The sequence below is a fragment of the Aedes aegypti genome, chromosome 2 (assembly GCF_002204515.2).
Source record: "Aedes aegypti strain LVP_AGWG chromosome 2, AaegL5.0 Primary Assembly, whole genome shotgun sequence".
NCBI lineage: Eukaryota > Metazoa > Arthropoda > Insecta > Diptera > Culicidae > Aedes > Aedes aegypti.
The window spans coordinates 3,927,063-3,945,756 of record NC_035108.1 but is presented as its reverse complement, the minus strand read 5'-3'; the positions used below and the strand labels follow the sequence as shown (position 1 = coordinate 3,945,756).

The following is an 18,694-nucleotide window of genomic DNA, read 5'->3' as shown; positions in this document are numbered from 1 at the left end:
AAAACTCCGGATAATCGAATCCTCCGAATGACGATGGAATGAAAAATTACTTCGATTGGCTTCAGCGTATATACAGTAGTGTGCAGCTTATTTTTTGAAAGTTCTCAAAACGGCTTGCTCTTCTGAATTCAAAACGCATAAAAATAGAAGCCTCAAAGATTGAGCCTGAAATATTAAGATTTAGACGTGGCGCATGTGACTTGAAGGTGAATTCTCAAGTTATAAAATATGACGATCAGTGAAGTCTTCATAATTTAGCTATTTTACAAACAATTTTAAAGCTTTTAGCATCATTCTCTTCAAAATTGAAATGTTTGAAAAGTTCGTATAACAACATATTTGTCTCAAATCTTAACTAGTCTTGATTAAAAAAAGTTTTCTCAAAATTTTGCCTTCATTTTACTAACAAATTTATCTTTGTTCGATCATAACTTTTAGCTAATTTAGTTGTTTTAAAATTAAAAGAAAAAGATTAGCCGTAGTTATTTAAAGAAAATACTCATAAATATGATGAAAGGTGATTTTTTTCATTAAAATGAGGAAAGTTTTTTATAAAACTTCTTTTAAACAAGACAAGTGATTGTAGTCAAATTTGATGTTTCACGAATATTTCATAAATTTAATTTTGAAGTGAATGATTTTTTTTTTTAAGTGAAAGTGCTGAAGCTTTAAAATTGAAAAATAACAAAATTTTGGAGGCTTTACTGAAGATCATATTTTATAACTTGAAAATTCACCTTCAAGTAGGCTTAGGGATGGTACACAAATTATGTCACGCTAAATCTCAACTTTTTCGACCCCCTCCCCCGTTTATCACACTTTTTGTATGAGTCCTCCGAAAAATTTGTAAGGCTTGTCACGCATAGCTTAACCAACCCCCCTCCCCTTGGAGCGTGACGTAATTTGTGCATGACCCCTTACCAGAACGATATTTCAAAAAGAAGGACGTTCTGCATTACTGGCTAGCACATTTCAAAGTTTTTCAGAACAAAAAATGAAATTTTGATAAAATAAAAAATGTTACTGTTAAAAAATTTGAATTATTTGTTGAGAAAAATAATCCTAAAAATAAAACAAAAAAGTGATACCGCACTAAACAAACCCTAATGCACAGACAAACAGACGTAACAGCTAGAACAATTCAAGCGTGTGCTAGAATAAGGGCGTAAGTCGCATGATCGATTTCTCTTCATCGATCCTCTCTTCTGCTAATAAAAGTGACAAGATGCAAGTTTGTCAGCATTTTTTCACTTCAAACCGCTAGGCAGCGATGCAACCCTGCGGTCTGAGGTGAAAAAGCGCTGACAAACTTGCATCTTGTCACTTTTATTCGCAGAAGAGAGGATCGATGAAGAGAAATCGATCATGCGACTTACGCCCTTATTCTAGCACACGTTTGAATTATCAGTTTGAAACATAATCGCGTGAACATTTATGCCCAATGCTAAAAATACTTCATAAACCGCGAACTAGGTGGCGGTAGTCAGCATACGTCAAACTCGAGTGTTACGTCAGTTTGTCTGTGCTTATGGTTAACTCGCATAAGGTAAAAAGTCACTTATGAAAATAATAATAATAATAACCAAACAAATAATAATTTTCCGCTTTTTTGACACAAAACTTAAGGTGAATCCAAAGATGGCCGTCACTGCCTCTGAAGTGTTAGTGCGATCTTTGAAGTCGGATTCCTAACTGTTTCACCTTTGTTATCTTTGCTGATCTATAACAGCTATTTAAATTTTCGGGTTGGTTTTAAGTTCGTCACTTAAACAAAACTTAAGTTAAAAGCAAACTTAGAGCTTGAGGTCATTTTCGTATTCAATATTAGGCAAAACGAGTAGCTTCTTAGAGCTGCAAAGTTTTGAACTGTGATTTCTTGAAAGAACAGAATTTATTATTATGATAAAGTCATTTTTAAACTTTTTCTCTGAATAGTGTGAATCCGGTATATTTTTTTTTTTTGTTTTTTGACTAAAGAAATAGATTGAATTTGTTTCAGAAAAAAAGACTTTGGATGAAGGGTGTTTTGGTTTGTCTTATATTAGGTGAAAAAATGTTCTTCGAAGAATTCAAAAGCATTTCAATCCTCCAATGATTGCCAGACTGGACGCTGTTGACTGAAAATGTTTAACGAGATGACGAAACCGAAACAAATAAGGTGTCATTTTAAGGGCTAATTAGAGTGTTTATTTCCCGGCCATTTTGCTCGTCTCGGGATTCGGGACGTCTTAGCTTGTCCCGGGAAAAAAATTTCAATAAAACTAGTATTTTGAATTAAATTAAATTAATTAACTCATTACGCGTGGTAAAGATGGACAAATTATGGGTGAAATTATGAAAAAAATCCACGTGCTCGGCTGGGATTTGAACCCAGGACTCTTGTATGCTAGACGAGCGCTTTACCAACTAAGCTACCGAGCCACTTGGTGACCCAATAACTGAGTTGGTTACAAGTTTAGAATTCAAATCCCTACAGACCACGCGGACCCCTTTCATAACCAATATCCATCCATCTCTTGTTCCTACACACGCAGTATTTTGGTAGAAATGGAAGAACAAATTCAACAATACAATGTTATTAAGTAGATAAAAAAAAACGAATTTAGTACTATACCATTTAATTCCACTAGAGTTTGTATCCTTTGACAGATACGCGTATTTCGTCCTCAACTGTAAGGCCGTCTTCAGTGTCGTGTACTAGAAGTCGAGTCTATTACACGACACTGAAGACGGCCTTACAGTTGAGGTCAAAAAACGCGTATCTGTCAAAGGATACAAACTCTAGTGGAATTAATTGGTATAGTACTAAATTCGGTTTTTTCATCTACTTATATAGGGGGCGGACCTGGTGTAGTGGTTAGAACACACGCCTCTCACGCCGAGGATCTGGGATCGAAACCCATCCCCGAGATAATCACTAAAAATTTCAGTAACGACTTCCTTCGGAAGGGAAGTAAAAGTTGAAATTTGGCGTGACATACACACTTAAAAACGATATCGCTGTTCGGTAAATTATTTTACGGTTTTTGATCAGTAAATCATAAAAAATACTGAGATTCCAGCATATCTTGGTAAACATACTGATTTTTCGGTAATATATTATATTTTTTACTGAACGCGGCAAACGCTTGTGCTGATAACACCGTGAAATTACAAATTACCGAAAAAATGTGAAAAATCAGTAAATGTAAATACTGACTTACCAGTATCAAATATTTTTTACCGAGTTTTCGTCAAAACGCAACGAAAACAAATACCTAACCAAATTTGCAAGCTGTCAAGAGAAAAAAAATTTTAGTAAGAAGCTTCTGCAACAGAATGCCTCTTGTTGATCATTTTCATGGAATGGATTGACGGAAATTCCATTTTATTAATATTTTAGCCCTATCGCTGCTCACGGTATGTATTCAAAAATCTTTCGACGGACCAGAAACGCAGCAAAACTCGCACAAGTTGGAAAGATAGCATATCTGTTATTGTGCAAATTTAATAAGTTCCGTGAGAAATAACGCAACACCAACATGTTAGTACATCATTATGAGCCGTCAATTACATACTTCCGAGAGGCCATTCCGATTCCGGTGATCTTTTCTTGTATGACTGCGCATTCCAAACTTCGCGGCGATCCAACTCGTCGGAGGCTGCAGAATTGAGCGAACTTCCGACATGCCAGACGTCGTGAAAATTGAGTTTGTGGGTGCGTTACAATAGGACACCAGATTCCAATCAAGAGCAGTCGACAGAGGCAGAATATGAGATTTATGGAAATACAGTGGAAATTTAGTAAAATATGGTCAAATTTGGGAAAATGAGAATGGGATTGGGGCTGTTGAAAAAAAAAATGAAAAAATCTGTAATAAAAGTAAACAAAAATTACTATACCGAAAAATACAGTACCGTTTTGGATAGATTGTTACTGACTTTATCGATAGTTTTTTGACATCTCAATATTTCATAGTTTGCGGAGTTTTCGGTACTCACAAACTATTACCGACTTATCTCTGCTGTTCAAAAACCCAGTAAAATTTTACCGACTTCGGTAATAAAATCTTAGTGTGTAATTTGTGTACCATCCCTTGGTGCGTTGGTCTCATCTTGAAAATAATTCATCTTTCCAATTATGCTTTTCTATTTTATCAAATAAGAACAGTGTAATGGTTTTTCAATCAAATTTAGTCGTTTTCTTCAAATTCTACGTACATGTCGGGAATCCCGAAATTCCCGGGATGTCAGAACAAATATCCCGGGTAACGGGAAATCCCGAAATTTGTCAAATCCCGGGATTCGTTTTCCGGGATGGACACTATAGGGCTAATCAAATATTATTTAGAAAGGAAATCACTAATACTGTTCCATATTCAATTAAATATCTATATTTGAATATGTACATAGCACATATCTCAACAAAAAATTGAAAATTAAAAATTTACAAACGTTAGAAAATATAAGCATTGAAAATTAGCTGTAATATGGTCGGCGATTATCCGGGATTCGATTATGCGGAATTTTAGACTCGATTATCTGGAGCATGTTTTTTGAAATTCTTGTTTTTCAGTTTTTATGCATAAATTTGAGATAGATTAGTATTGCAATATACAATACGAATGATTTAGCAGTTTTCGACGTAGGTAAGAAAATAGAAGTTTTTTTCATTTTCATTTTTTTTTCTTCTTAAGACCCCTAACGTTCCTCGAAATAATTTCTGGCTGCGCCACTGCATCATATAAATAAAACAACAAAAGGGATAATATTTAAATTCTTTGATCGCAGATTTTATTTTTTTCTTTCAGTTATTCGATTATTCGGAGGATTTGATTATCCGATGTGAAAAAAAATGATACTCCGGATATTCGAGTCCGACCTGTATTGGGTGTTAATTGAAAACCCCCTGATCCTCACCCAAGAGACTCTAACAAAAAAGACGTAAAACTCAATATTTGATAATATTGGAAAAGAAAAACATTTTCAGCCCAATGGAGGACCGGCGGACACATGATCAAAGAGGAGAACATGTCCTCCCAAAAGTCGCTATCTTCAAATCGCTTGCACCACCTTTAAATCTTGATATTTTTAGCTTGAACTTTCTTCTCTTTTTATGTGATTTGAATTCAGAGCACACGACCAAAAGGTCTTGAGAACTTTCGAAAAATAAGCCGCACCCTAATTTACAGTGCACAGTGGGCCAGGAATAGAATTTAGCCAGACAAAATCTCTAGCGCTTTAGGAGTGTATTTTTTTCGGGTTGTGTCTTCGGAGACTTATCTTGGATTTGTATGTTCTTTTGTATGATGATAAAAGTTAAATGAAAATTTCGTCGTTTTGGTGGCGCTGCGATGCAAACTTTTTTAATTTCACGTCTTCGGAAAAGTTTTAGAATGTGTAAAAATATGAAAAGCTGTCGAAGATTCCAAAGTTCTAGGACGTCGAATAACAAAGTTATGGTAAAAAATGTGAAGATTACTAAAATCTAACGTTATTTTTGTACTATTTACGTCAAAATCGTAAAATGTTTCATTTTAAATACCATGCATATGTGAAACAGCTTTGATATCAAATGATGATTAGACATGAGGTTTAGAACATCGTAGAACAAAAACTGTAGAATGATGTAAAAAAAAAAGTGTAGAATGATGTAAAAAAGTTCTTACATCAATTATTTTGTATAAGGTACAGGTGTATCAGTGGGGTAAGTGGACCATTTGTCCATATTAAGCATAAATACTTGAATATGTTGAATGTTTTTGCACCATTGCTTCGTTTTAGGTTATATTCTTACGTCCACACTAATACTATTGCAAAACTGGTACTACACGTACACTAACACAAGCAAACTTGTGAGCTGCAAAAATCAATTTATTTTAAAATTGTTTTCCATCAATCAAAACACGATTGTTTCTCTGTTTAAAATCTAATTGAATCTAAAAATCTAATTGAATGAATCACTATGAAAAATATGTGATTTTTCTAAATAAATACAAATATATTGGACATGGTACACTTACCCTTACTTTTCAATGGGGAAGGGTAAGTGGATCAAGTATTATTATCATTAAATGGCACACTGTTTACGAGAATTTGAATAAGTTTAAATATCCTCAAATGTTGTTTTTCTTTAACTTTTTTCATTCCTAGCCTAAATTTGTCAAATCAACTATAGAAAAATTGAATTAATCCATTAAAAAAAAATATTTTAATCTTTCTGGTATAAAACATATAGAAGAATGAATATTGCAAAATTTAAACAAAACTTCACGTGGTTTATCTAAGCTGAGTTGCAAAAGAGCAAAATATTTGTTTCTTTCAATTAAATGCCTAATTTCGTACCGTATTTGACCATATAAATTGTTCAAGACAGATGATACAAATATATTCATAAAAAGAATAAAAATATTTCAGTTTTTAAACAAAAATAAATGTAACTAATGTTTTTAAACAATGATTGTTTTTCTAAAACATCGTTTGGAATAATCCTGCAATACTTTTGTATAACTTATGTGTATAAATGGATGAATTTCCCCCAAATTATTCTGGCTACAATGTTTGTTTTTTGTTCGAATTAGTATGAACTAATGTATAAATATTTTTAATACTATTTTGATAAAATAAAGATATTTTTTTAATTTTTAAACTATCAAAATGTAATATAACTAGCATTTTTAATAAGGATGAAAGTAATATCATTCATACTATACATAATTATACCATATTAGTTTTGAGAATAGATTTGTTTTGTTTGGTGATCCACTTACTCCACCATGGTGGGGTAAGTGGATCATTTGGTGCAAATTTTCAAGTCGCTCATACTCAATACATAACAATCAGAAAAATCAAAACAAATAACGATATGTAGCATATTAGTCCCTCATTTGCTATCCACAGAAAAAAGATTGAATTACATTATTCACGTTAGCTGTACATAACAATGAAGTTGACTATTGATTTTTCTGTATCCACTTACTTCACGGTACCTTAATAAAAAATAGTTTCTTCGAGTAGTGCTACTATAGGAACAATAGGTTATCTGTAGGTGCTAGGGAGCTCAAATTTTAGGCGACACTATTTATTTCGATCATTTTTTGAACAAAATCCAGCTCCTGGCCTTCATGTCAAAAAATATTTTGCAACAATTTATAGCAAAACGGCCGTAAAAAGCCACTAGTGCGACTATAGGGGACTGTCTACTAAGGGAATACCGACACTAGTTATATTCAACTATTTTTTTAATCAGTTATTTTTATAGATGATATTGTTTCCTATCATAATAAATAATAATAAATCATAAATAATGTTCATATTCAGCAAAAATCGATATATTCTTAAGGTGCCCCGCCTTACCTTAATAGTGGCAGCCGGAGTGGTGACGGAAAGAAATCAATTATTATTATTCCATACGCGAAAACCTGTGCAGAGTGCAGAGAGGTGGATTGGGAACAAGACATAGTGGTTTTGTTTGCTCACGGTTGAATGATTTTGATGGTTTTAAAATTCGCACTGAATCAAACGGGCAGCCATGAGCGAGCATGAATATACTGAGATAGCGTGCCAAGGGTGTCAACTTGGGTGCAGAATGCTACTTACTGATGTGGCATTGCCTACTGCTAATGCGAATGATGACGGCATGCATCGATTAAACCGTCTTCTAAACGAGGCATCAATAATTAGAAGCTAATCGTCGAACAATTATTTGCAACGAGAAATAACGCTTTCACTGTTCTGATATGTTGCTTGTCCTCGTTAAAACAATCAATCCTATTAAAACAGGAACAATAATAGCCTTCAAAGTTATTGCCGATTAATATAGCCACCGTCCGAAATAATGTCGATCACGCACTATCACTTTCCGCTTAATGTAGGGATGATGTACCAGTAGTTGCATTGCCAAAAGTGATCCTTTTTAAGAATCTCAGGTTAATATTTATGAAATGAACAACTTTCAAAGTGTCCTGCAGATTGTAGGTCTGGTCAAGTTCTATTGAAAAATACACCCACAATTTCAAGATATTGAAGAAAATGTTGAAACGTACACTTTCATGAACAAATTCTAGAATTGATTTCAAATGTTTATGTTTTAAATATAGAAAAACAGGCCAAAACAAAAACAAACTAATAAATGATCAAATTAATGTGCTCTATTATTCAAACGAAACCCTCAAATTTGCATATAAGCCTTGGTTGGAATTGGGTCTAATTGATGAACTTTTTCCATTTTCATAGCGATTAAAACTTTATAGGGAATGGTATTCTATTTCTTAGCCTAGTGGAAGAGTCCACGACTACAAAGCAAAGCCATGCTGAAGGTGGCTGAGTTCAATTCCCGGTCGGCCCCGGATCTTTTCGTAATGGAAATTTTCTTGACTTCCTTGGGCATAGAGTATCGTCGTACCTGTCATACAAAATACGAATGCAAAAATGGCAACTTTGGCACTCTCATTTAATAACTGTGGAAGCACTCTCAGAAGCTGAGAAGCAGACTCTGTCTCAGTGGGTACAAAATGCCAAGATGAAGGGAATGGGGGTTGGATGGCTGGAATTAGTTTTGTTTCGAAGAGTTTATTGTTGGCCAACGGATTATGAATGACATGTCTAGCGAGTAGCCAAATGCACGACGATGCATCCCATAATTCAATCATTAATTAGAGACCAGGCAGACTTTTCGACCAAAAATTATTTTTCAAGAAAGTCGTAAATCTTCCAGAAATTCGATTTTCCTTTGAAACATCAGGATTTTTTTACGATTTCAACCATAAACTTATCTAAACAACAGTTCAGAGATAATTTCAGAGTATTTTTAGAAGCTTTTCAAGGAAGTGTTCAAAGAATTTGCAAAAGATTTCTCCAGAAAAATTACAAGAATTTTGTTTAGATATTGTGAGTAAATTTTGTGAAAACATCCAGGAGATAATTCTAAAGTAAATTCGGAAGTACCCTCTGATAAAAAATGTGTAAGTGTAACAGGGCATGTTTTACATAAATTTGAATAATTGAAAAAATTCAACCGAAAGTTTTGGATGATATCCTGTAAGGTTTTATGAAGGAATTCCTTGGAAAACATCAGAATCCCTGTAAGAATGGTCATACACACTAAGATTTTTTTCACGAGCTCGGCTGTGCGAATCTCGGTTTCCCGATTTTAACCGAGACTCAGCTAACAAATTGTCCGGTTGCTTAGCAACGAAGCACGATTTACTGATACTCGTCTTTTATTTGCTGAGATCCCAGGAAAATTATTTGCCGACTACTCGGCTGTGCGGATCTCGGTTAAAATTAACCGAGACTCGGCATTCTGAATTAAGTGTGTAGGAATTACTGGAATAATTGCTGTACTAATGTATTAACTGGTGTGAAATCTTCAATGAACTTCTGAAGAATCCATGGAGAAGTTTCCATTCCATGGAGAAGTCTCCATTCTTGAGAAATTAGCCGAAAATTATTTGGAAGTATTGCAGAGGTCATCCTTGAAAGAAATGCTAAAGAAGTTCCTAGAGAAAATGCTAAAGAAGTTCCTAGAGAAATTACTAAATGAATTTCATGAAAGAATGCCTGAAAGAGTTCTTAACAGATTTCTCTAATAAATGTAGGCATGTAGGTAGGTAAGTAGGTAGGAAGGTAGGTAAAAGGTGCCACCGTCGATTGGAACGAACGACGTGTTTTAGAGCGTTTTTGTTTTCATCCGAGATAATAGCAAATACCTGGGAGGGAGGCACCGATACTACACACGAAATATAGAACAAAGTTTGTTTGAACTGCAAGATAACTCCAGCTTGCGTTTTTCAATACTTTATATTCAATCAGTTGAAAGGTGCTCACGTGACATTACTTGCATTATGTGCATGAATTGATTTTCATTCAATTTTTGTCACTTTTGATGAAATGCGAAAATGTGTTTTAATCAGTTACGCGCTTTTTCCATGTTAGTCCAATGTTTGAGATCTGTGCTCACAGTGACAGTTCGTGACAGCGGAATCTCAGCTCACTATAACCGCAAACAGACGTTCAAGTTAGACTCAGCCACTTGTGTAAAAACATGGCCGCCACAAATCGCCAAGTGGCAATCAGCTAACAGATGGCGTTAGTGGCGTATGCGTCCCGCCACCACCCCGATCACATTTCGTTGACAGCATGACACACAACCGTTCCCACAGCCGGCGAGCTCAACGCTAAAAACTATGCACCTTTTTTTGCGCTAGGTGGGTGATGTTCCCTTTTGGATCTAATTTCTCAAGTTAATTAAATCTTTTGTAATTTTTACCACAAGTTGGCATTTAATTTACTCACAGATTCATACTAGTATAATAACGTTGAATGATCGTTACTCACGTAAAATAAAATGGCGTGAAAGTATCACAATAGTGTGAATCATTTTTAAAGTGATTGTTTTGATAGTTTTGTTCAGTGGGTGGTGGATTGGGTGGTAAGCGAGAAGTAGATGCCACGTGCTTTTACGAACTGTCACTGTACTGCAGCAATTTGCTCCCTAGGTGACACCACGGTAGAATTTACACAGGAATTTTGAATAAATTTGTTCCTGCATAAACGTCTGTCTGCGCTATAACGTACATAAATTTTGTATTGGTTTCTCCCTCCCAGGCAAATACCATGGTGCTCCCCTAACCGTTATTATCAGGAAAAAATCTCCATGAAATCTGTGCCCACCAGTCGATTTTTATAGCTAAGCTGTATGTCTGGTCAAAATTTTAAAAAAATCGTAGGGCCCGTTTTGAAGTTACGCCCTTTTGAATGTGTAAGTCCACTAATTCTAACGAAATCTGAGATATTTAAACGAGTTTTCATTGGCCGTGATTATCAAGATAGGTATAATATTGAAATTTGAATCAAAGTTGATTAAATAGTTATTTGTAACTTTTGGGAGGAGTTTTGAATGAAAAGATAGACGAAATTTGGAATTACGTCCTTTTGGAAGCGTAACCATTGAAAACACTAATTTCCAATAGATTAATTAGGCATTCTTATACCTTTGAGCATGTTCAAATGTTTTCAATGACACATTGCACCGCCAAAGTATTTCACAATCAATTGATTTTCCATAGACTCAAGTGTTTAAGGCATCACGGAGCTAATTTCATCATGTAACCCAATTAGTTCTTGTAGCACAATATTCTGGCTAGCTCACGATTCAAATCATTTTTCAAGCAATTGATTGTTTGTTACCTGTTGTACATCGAAGCGAAGTTTACGTCAAGGAATACCTTACGAGTTAAGTTTTTGGTTATGGATAGCAGTGTATTTACGATTTTCCGGTAATCAAAACAGGAATTTAAGTGAAATCCATGAACAACTCTGTTTTAACCATATTTTATATATCTTTTCAAAATTATACCCCTTGACTTTGAATTTTATTACCCCGAGTACCCGAAGACCATCTTCGCATGTTCCAGTTTCTGGAGTGGCATTACTTCGAAATCCATTATCACGGGACAATGTCAAACAAGGTAATTATATATTCGGGATAATAGCATTCAGTGTAATAGTACGTTCAGGGTGATGACACTCGGGTTGATGAAATACGGAGTTAAGGTATAGAATCTTCTCAAGAGAGTTTGATTTTCTAGGGAGACATGTAACATAAAGATCTGAGAGTGTTATGATTTTAAATTCAATGAACCAAATAATAACGAATGTTTCTTACTTTTCTTAAGCATATTTCAAGTACTGAGGATTTCTCTTCATGATTTAGCATGAAAATGGATTGATTGATTAATACAATTCTTTCTGTATTGTATTTATACAGAGCTCTTACGTGTTAGTGTAATCGAAAAGACCGAGAAACCCAAAAGTATAAATGTAGATTTTTGAAAAATATAAATGTAGTAATGTGCGCTACAAATGATCACAAAAGTATTGACAGTGGTCTAGTGTTCTATAGTTTGACCAATTGGGTTGTTTAGTGATAAATTTTGTAGATTGATCGGAAGAGCACATTTTTCTAAGTATATACACGATTTTATTGCGCTTCGATATCTTGATTTTGATACTATAAATGATGAAAAAAGATTTCAATCCGTCGACTCAATGACATATCAATTCACACAATGATAGCTCGCCCCGAAGTAAAATTTACCGAGGGGTGATTCGAAAGTGACTTCCATACTTATTTCAAACGTGTTTTCTAATTAGCTCCGGGTCACGGAGAATTGTGAAACTTTGAATTCTAGTTAAGTTTCGGAGAAGATTCAGACCAAATTTTGAAAGCGACTTTTTGCTGAATTTTCTGGCCGAACTATTTGAATAAACTTTGGCGAAAACCAGGACCAATATCTGACAGACCTGCTGAACAAATTACTGGTGATTTTTCTGCAGTAATCTGAGGCTATAGAAGAAATCTTAAATCTGCTATCTGGAAGAACCTCATCCCCTGGCGACGGTTTGGAATAACCAACAAAATTCAAAGAGTTTGTTAAAAACTCGTCCAGGACTTCAAATGTAAGTACTAACTTTCTAGAAATATTTTTAAAGCATTTCAGAAATTAAATTAGAAATTCGCCTTTACATTTTTGTTCGTTTTTACACAAATTTGGCTAATTATTTCTATACAAAAAAAACACGTTTCTATAATGATTGCTTAAACATTGTTGAACATTAATAATTGATTAAATATTGATATTAGTAGCGATTTCCTAACAGGTGGAATCTGTTCATCGATTTCAGCAACAAATATGCGGTTTCAATCGTTTACTGTTTGCTTTATAATCTAAGTACGCAAAATTAGTCAAGTTCAGGGTTGTATACCAGATAGAAAGAGAGGTTTCGAGTCGTCACTGCGTGATATGATTGTTTTAAAATTTTCAGTTAAAATGTAGATATTTAAGTACGGGAATTATTTTCTAGTTATTTATGCACAACATTCATCTAATTCGGTTTATTTCGAATTTGTCAAAAATCAGTTGTGTTTTGAAATTAGCGTTTATCTGGATGAATTATACATAAATAAATTCTGCTACAAATCCAGCCTGAGTGCTTGTTTTGAGTATTGGGTTCTGCCAGGTTTTTTTTCAGGATGTTCTGAAATCCAACAACGATTTTTTTTAAAGAAATTCACCATAATGATGTCCACAACCGAAAATTTTCCTCGATTCATTTTTCAGATTTGTTAAAAAAAATGCCCCAAGTAACTTGTTTTATATCTCTACTACAAAATCTGCAATGAGTTTTGATAGTAAGTTCATCATAAACAGGAATTTCGTCAAAAAATCTATCACGATTCACGAGTTTGGTTTTCGGAGTTTATGTATATGATTAACTACGAAACTGGAATTCTAAAATATAAAATAAGAACCTATACCAGACTAGTGAAATCTCCAATGCGCCATTTTTTGACCATTTATGGCAATCGAAAATCAATCTTATCACGGACAAATAACTGTTAAGAAACACGGCGGAACAATATTTAAACGAAATCAATGATTTATTATATTTTTTGGTAAATCAATCCACAGAGCTTGCATAGTAGGACTTTAAATTTCGTATGACACTTAGTTCGATTGAAATTTCCCAATTCAATATGAATGAAATCGAATTTTTGAACATGTTTCTTTTTTTTTCTATATACAATACTTTTCAAAATCATCAAAAAGTACTGTTTTAGTAACGAAAATATTACAAATTTCGTCAATTCGTATTATTCAGCACTTAAAAACTGATTTCTTTAGTAATATAACCACAAAAACCAACTTACAATCAATTTGGTAAACTTGCAACCCAAGTAACACAACATGTCTCATATAAATCACAATGACTTCAATATGACTAATGAGAATGTTCTGTTTAATAGCGAAAAAACTGGAATTCATACTTATATATGACTGGAAAAGCGCAGAAGGTGGAGCTTGTGCAACATTTTTTTGTTGTCAAAAATTTGTATCATATGGGTTTAGGTATACACAGAGGCGCGTCCACGTTCGAAACCATGGGTAGGACAAACGTTGGCAAATATTTTGTGCACAGTGAAGCTAGATTTTTTTTAACCCTGAATTGGAAATTGAAAGATACTATATTTGAGGGGCTCAAACGCAAAGTGACATTTTGGTTGATTTTCAGTTGAGTTGAGTTTAAGAGACTCTACTGTTTCCAAGCTATTATAAGTTATATTTTCCGCTCAACAGAAAAAAATCAAATAATTGTTAGAAGACTGAATGCTGAAAAATGTTTATAGTACATTTCCTCAAAAGTAGGTTTTCTTTTTGCTTATAACCTCCTCATTTTCATACCAGCTGTTACCACAAGAATGAGAAAACTTTTCGTCTTCACACAGCTGAGATCTAGGACTTTTTTCAGAATTCCTCGTTAAATTTTGACAGCTATACTCTGTATGTGTCTTTCATAATTTTTGCTAGGAATTTTATCACAATATTTTTCAGATATTTATGTTAATAGATTACTCCGGAAATTTCTAAAGGAGTTAATTTAGTGGTTATTCCAGAGGAATTTTCAAACGAATTTTCCAAGGGAATGTCTTTAAGAATTTTATTTAAAATACCTCAAGAATTCAGTCAGGATTTTCCCAAGAAGAACCAGAGAAATGAATTTATCCAAAGATTAATTCAGAAATCATCTGGAATCCTCCAAAAATTCTGTGGCAATTTTTCAAGGAAAACTTTATTCCTCTAAGGTTTTTATTTTTATATTTATTTTTTATAGTGATTCATCTATCGATTTTCCTAGGACAACCTCCAAGATTCCCGGTCAAAAAATCTTCTAAAATTCAATCAATAACTTCTCCAGAAATCTAGGGCTTTCCTTTAATATTGTCTTTTAGGATTTATAAAAGATTTAAACTAGAGATTTCCCTCATGATAACTTCAGCTTTTGCTCCAGAGTGTTTTTTTTTCCACGATTTCTACAGAAATTCCTCCTGCAATTCTTTGAGATTTTCTCAAGTAAGTGTTGGACGTTTTTAAGGAATTCTTCCAGGAACGTCTTAAGGCAAATGTCACAGATGTTTTTCTGAAAAATCAATACAGTAGGAATTTTTAAAGAAAAACTTATAATAACCTCTGATAAAACTTCTGTAAGTTTCTAAGTCATCGTTAATGAACAAGGATCTCTGAAATAACTCCTGAACTCTTAAGAAAATTTTAGAAGATTTCCAAGATAACTTGTTAATATAATCGAGAAAAAAAAAAATCAAGTCTTGCGATAGTGTTCTGCAGTTTTTTTAAAGAAATTTTCCGGATAACTTTAAACAGAATATAACAGGAATTATCGGAGGAATAACCGAAAAAAAATCTGTAGTATGAACTGGCGTAAAACCTCAAATAAATTTTTGAAGATTGCATGGGAACAAGGCTGGAAAAAAATCGTCTCTTGCGACTAACAACACAGTATTTGAACGGTCGAAGAGGGCCGTCTTTCTTGCAAAATCACGATTTCAGCACCTCATTACGCGCGCTGTTCACAGATACATGGAGCATCTGATGCACTGTATGTCGTGGGACAAACCGTTTGTCAGATAATGTATCATGTTGCGATTAACCTTAATCGGAGCACATTCACGGCATTAATTTCCGCCTTAACCATGCCAAATAAACTTTAGGATCAAGAATTGCATACCAGGAGTCAAATCATGGCATGAAATCACAAAAATCTTCCAAAAGTTACGACTTCGGTTTGCGAATATTTGATCGTTAGCACACATGCAGAATGATGCATTATTTGCGGAGCGTAGTTTGTTATGATAACTTGACGACAAAAGGTTAATCGTTGTTGCTATGATCGCAGGATAAAGAGCAACCGCGATGCATCATTTATTTTGTCATGATCACTAGATTTCCATCCATGCATGGGAATTTTTTGAGAAACTTTTCAAGAATTTTTTTGTAAAACTACAGGGAGTTAATACTTGGATCAAATGCCTGAAAATTCCAAGAAATGAATTCAAGGAAATTTGGGTTTTTTGGAGGAAACGTGGATCAATTCGCGAAGAAATCCACATGAACAAGCGGAGTATTTCTTGCAGCGTTTCTTGAAAAACAAACCCTTCTCAAAAATCTTAGACGAAATTCTCAAAAAGCCTTTTGAACCTGGTATGATCTCTGAATGTTTCTTTGGAGCCTGTGTGACTTTGCAACAGGATTCAAGGCAAGCACCATTTTGGTTAAAATAGGTACTTAAGAAACCTTTCATTAAAAATAGAGACTTTTTAGGAACTTGCATCGAAATAGAGACGAAGTCTCTGAAAATAGACCTACAACCAGTCCTGTCTTTAGGATCATACATTAGATCAACTTTTGTTATCAAATTGCTTGTCTTTACAATCAATGAGGATGTTCTAATTTCCTCAACTATTTCTAGATAACAAATCGATGAATCGTGGGTACGACAATCCTTTGTCTGCCCTACCCAGGTGTTTTTGTGCGTAGTACATGTCCTACCTGTCCTACCCACTTCCCGCGCCACTGGGTATATATAATTATGTATTATACTTTGTCCAACAAACCATTAACGCAACAAAATACTGAGAACATTTGGTAGTGGAAATGCATTGGATGGTCGACAATGAAAAATGTAAAAGTGCAAACATTGACAAGCCTTCATTTTTGATTGCATAACTGTTATTGATTGATAACTGTTATTTAACACTAAATTAATATGCGAATCAAAAATTATGGTGAAATTTGCACTTTTGCTTCGAAAAAATCAATTCACCCTTATAAATCGTTCAATATACATTTTTCGACATCAAGCCAAATAAATATTCCCAAAAAGGAATCATCACATTTTGCAAATTAGTTCGTTTTTTTGTTTTCTACTAATACACTGAACTTTTACTGAACTATTATTTCTTTATTCGAAGCTTCAGAACAAAAATCTCATCGTTATGGTAAATATTCAAAATTTAATTCAAAAATTAAAGATGGTCCCCTTAGACACACTGCATGACGAGTGTTTTGAGAAAAGACAAAAATTTCATTGCCATTGTTTCATTCAAGGCAGTGACAAGTTTTCAGGGACAACTAGTGTGATCATAAATTTGCAGTGTGATATTAGTTTGATAAATCACTTGACTATGACAGCATAAATTGAAGTTGTAGCATGAAAGTTGCTTCTCAAATCTCACAAACCGTTGTTGATTTGTACCCGAAATAAAATAGTCTAATCAGGTTATTACCAAAAACTATTCCGGCAAACTTTATGTTGCAATTTTGTTGACGAAAAACTCCTATACCAAATGACTATGAAGTGTTTTCTAAGTATTTATATTTTTTTCCTACAATTTTTCACAAAAACACGTAAGCCCTGCATGAACACAACTGTAAGCGAGTTAGATAATTCCATTGAACCTTTTTCGTACTAAACAGTGGCAAACAACCACCACACTCTATTCATTCATGTGGGGATCCCATTTAAATTGCTCCAGCCAAGCATCTTCTCGGATTATAGAACACGAAAACACATTTCAACTACTATATTGCGGGCAGATTTCTACTTGTGCTCTGCCGCAACGCTAAACAACAACTGCTTTATTCATCTTCATTGTGATCGATACAATTCATTTAATAGGGATTTCTGACAATTATCAATGCTTAAATTTAAAACCCAACATTCATATAAATTGATAAATCGGTATTTAGAGCATACCTTAAAAATAATAATTTACTCAAAACATTTGCTTAAAAGTATTCAGTGAACACCATATGGCGAATTTCTTAGCCGGCCATGCACAGTTAAAAATAATGAAGATTACACGTCATGTAAACTTCATTTATGCGATGTAAACATGACGTCATGTAAATTTTAGTTCGAAATCATGTAAAAATGTGTTATATGTCATGTAATCACTCTGGATCCTGCTAGATTACATGACATATAATTGAAGTTTACATGACATATCATGTAAATATCCATGATATTTCACGCTCCAATTATGTGCATTATATATCTCAGAAATTTACACGTTTCGTTCGAACTGTGTGCTATGTATTAAATGTCACTTTTGTTGCATTCGTTTTATAGACAACTAGAAAAACTTATATTTGACTGAAAACAAACATAATGTGTTTATTCAGAACATGTTTGAAAAGAGTATATATTATGACATACATGTAACATGAATATGACATATTGAGACTGTTTATTTGTCGTACATGTCTAAAACAACCGAAATAAGACATATAACCAAACACATGTTTTGATAAACATAAGAAGACAAATATAAAACATAATATGGTTGAAACATAATAAACATAATTAGAACATTTTCAGCAAAATGGTAGATTTGTATTGCAAAACAAATTATATGCCTTAGTAGAACATCTCCATTCAAGTTCAATATTGAAAGGTTTACCAAAACAAAATAGCAAATTACGTGAGACATGACATGATTCAAAAACATTCTAGCAATCATTGTAGGACAAACTGTGTATTTTTAAATTTGGATTTATGTTTTCGGTGTTACTTGGGAAGTAAGCTGACTAAATACAATAAATGATTAAAAACCGAATTTAGTACTATACCATTTAATTCCACTAGAGTTTGTATCCTTTGACAGTCGAGTCGAGTCTAGTACACGACACTGAAGACGGCCTTACAGTTGAGGTCGAAATACGCGTATCTGTCAAAGGATACAAACTCTAGTGGAATTAAATGGTATAGTACTAACACAGGCAAACAGACGTAACACATAGAACAAATCTCGATCAAAATCATAGTCACGAGGACATGTACGCCCAATGCTAAA

The 18,694-nt window shown here is 33.9% G+C and overlaps 1 protein-coding gene across 1 annotated transcript in view; it reads right to left on the bottom strand.

The window, feature by feature from the left end:
- The window catches only part of LOC5571448 (membrane-bound alkaline phosphatase), a 30,272-nt gene that overhangs the window by 2,188 nt on the left and 9,390 nt on the right, over positions 1 to 18,694 (bottom strand). The gene's annotated exons all lie outside the window — the stretch shown is intronic.